The sequence below is a fragment of the Haliotis rubra genome, unplaced genomic scaffold (assembly GCF_003918875.1).
Source record: "Haliotis rubra isolate DU_JTF1 unplaced genomic scaffold, ASM391887v1 Scf423, whole genome shotgun sequence".
NCBI lineage: Eukaryota > Metazoa > Mollusca > Gastropoda > Lepetellida > Haliotidae > Haliotis > Haliotis rubra.
In genome coordinates, this window is record NW_025767106.1 from 727,221 (window position 1) to 730,271 (window position 3,051).

Genomic DNA, 3,051 nt, shown 5'->3' on the forward strand with positions numbered 1-3,051 from the left:
GTTAATACACCTTATGACGCCCGTATTTGCAGAGAGTTTTGGGTATGTAAATGTGTAAAGTGAATGCGAACAACAAGTACTTGGAAACATGTTTGCATGGCATGCTTGAATGACACATACGTACATCAGACGACACGAGGGCATGTGAGGAGACTATGTTCTGCTGGCCTCTTTGTTTACAATGTATCAAGTTTAAAGGTGCATGTGAACGGTGTACGTTTGTGTCAAGGTCGTGTATTTTATCCCACCTGGAATCCCTGACAATATATCTCAAACATGATCAACAACGGCAGACAATATGACAAATGTGACAATAATATGTATCGGTACCACAGGAAGGCGTCACACCCCGAGATCCATCAGTTGACGTATCTCCGCTTCGAATGATCTGAATTATTCGGATTTGAAATATGCAGTGAAGTCAAATTGAAATGAAAATAACATATACCCTAATCGATGTATATAAACTGGGGTATCTTAGACTTCAATAACGGAGACCATTACTTATAATTTTAATTTTACATTGAGCATCCTAGTGAACGGGTGCAGGAAATTCATGAACGATTGTGCTGTATAGATTTTGTAAAGTTTGACCGACTGTTCGTGTCTCAATAAATGGTATGAAGTCAGAATGAATAAATAGTTGTTAGTACATACATACACGTTGTCATCGTTTGCCTAATCGTTTTATGGGCCCCACTACAGGTTGCTACATCTTTCAGTGTATAATGTATGTCGAATGAATTATGATTTGAGAATTCATAACTAAAATCTAAGCATCTGTAACGTGTTGTAAATACTGGGGACAACCAGTGATTACTCTTTATTACTCTCAAACACTTTTCGACTATGAAATGTGGCGGCGTCATTGTAGAATCGAGCTATAGTTTCCGCGCATACACGGCTAGCTTACATGCAGATTAACACCTGAGAACTGCAAACTTAGAAAAGAAGCTGAACGTTCGTTTCCAATTCAGTACACGCACAAGATGTTGATATGGAACAAATACCAAGACCCATAAATAGGAATCAAAACGATACGATCTCGTATGTATTTCTATAATTACAATAAACGATCGATTGCATTTGCACCTGCGTTTTAGTACATGGACTCTTGAATCAAAAGAGCAGAACTGATGGAATGTGTGATGTAAGGATGTGTGTAATGCATTTTAAGCGAGAGTATACCTGGAATCAAAAGAGTCCATCAGATTTCAGGTTATTATGAGCAATGATGATGATACCACGTGGCCTCGTTTATCCTGACCAAGCAGTTTTACTTGTGTAAGGGAAGCTAGCTAATGCCTTTGATTCACATTAACCCGTGAAGATCCGGGTTCAAATTGATCTCCAGTAATTCATGCTTGCCGTAAGAGGCGACTAACGGGGTCGGGTGATCAGGTTCGCTGACATGGTTGACGCGTCATCTTATCCTAGTTGCATGGATTGTTGCTCATGCTGTTGATCACTGGATTGTCTGGCCCAGACTCAATTATTTAAAGACCGCCACCATATAGCTGGAATATTGCGGTGTAAATATCATTTGTATATCTACAGATCTAAGAGAAGACAAGGATGAACTTTGAGATCATACACTCACTCACTCACTCACTCACTCACTCACTCACTCACTCACTCACTCACTCACTCACTCACTCACTCACTCACTCACTCACTCACTCACTCACTCACTCACTCACTTCCTTGTTTGTTTGTTTGTTTATGTCAGATCTTGCTCTCCTAAGGACTGATTCATGGTTAAGCTTTTAGTGTCAACTTGCGCAGCAACACGTAACAGAAGGCAATACACGCAAATTTGACGTCTTTACTGACAAAGTCGCTTTCTGTTGTTAGTTGGCGAAAGTGTAACCCATAGATAAGCCGACCAGTGTCTACGGTAACGGACAGTAAGTTGTCCAATCCGGACAAATGAGTCGGTCCCATGCCAGTCCATAATAGACAGATTCCATTGTATATTGGTTAAACCTGCTGGAATCAGTGGGAGTTAATTATCTCTGCAGTCTCTAATGAATGAACGACCTCGGTGTGGCTAGATCAGGGAAAATGGGAGCTGTGGAACTATCCTAAATAAATATTATCCGATGGACACTAAGAAATAGACGAACACGCCTGAAAAGCTATTTAGCATTCAAGACGAACATCATGTGGGCCGAAAATGAAAATTCCACTTTCAAATTAAACAAATACTTGTTCAACGCAGGTCCTTGACTTCAAACAATACAAAAATACTTGATCTTAAACTGACAGTTATTCTCTATTTATTCTGAGTTATTCTCAGATTACTAGAAAAGGCGGGAGGTGTTACTTAGATATATTGCCAAGCGAAACCAACCCCACACAGCATCAGAGCGAACCATTAAGGTTCATGTACCGGCGATGGCTACACCCGGTTGTGATAAACTATTTGAGCAAGACTGACTAACTGAGTTTAGTTTTACTTCTCTTTTAGCAATATTCCAGCAATATCACGGCGGGGAACACCGGAAATGGGCTTCACACATTGTACCCATGTGGGCAATCGAACCTGGGTCTTCGGCGTGACGAGCGAACGCTTTAACCACTGGGCTACCCTACAGCCCGCTCTAGCAAGAACTGAGGCTTACCGAAAATACACTATTGAATATTAATTTGTCCTATTTACATTTACAGTCACTACTTCTGTGAGGTATCTTTGGGTGTAGAAAGGAGGGTACTGGAAATTACTATCGGGACAACCTATTGAGTGTTTGCATTTAAGGATATGATGGCAACATGTTTGACGTCAGCGTCACTTTGCCTGATTGAAGTTGGGCAGGCACTGCACGAGGAGTGGAATAAGTGTTTTGGGAGATTCACACCAAGTAGTCCGCTTCGGGTTGACGGATGTTGGACACGTTGTGGTGGTACCGGTATTACGGACTAATGTACACGAAACGTCAACAATTTTACGCGTTGCCCTATCGTTCTCCGGTAACGTAACATTAATGGAGACATAACATTATTGTCATAATTCACTAACAGTTGTATTGTGCTACCATTTCATTTATTAAA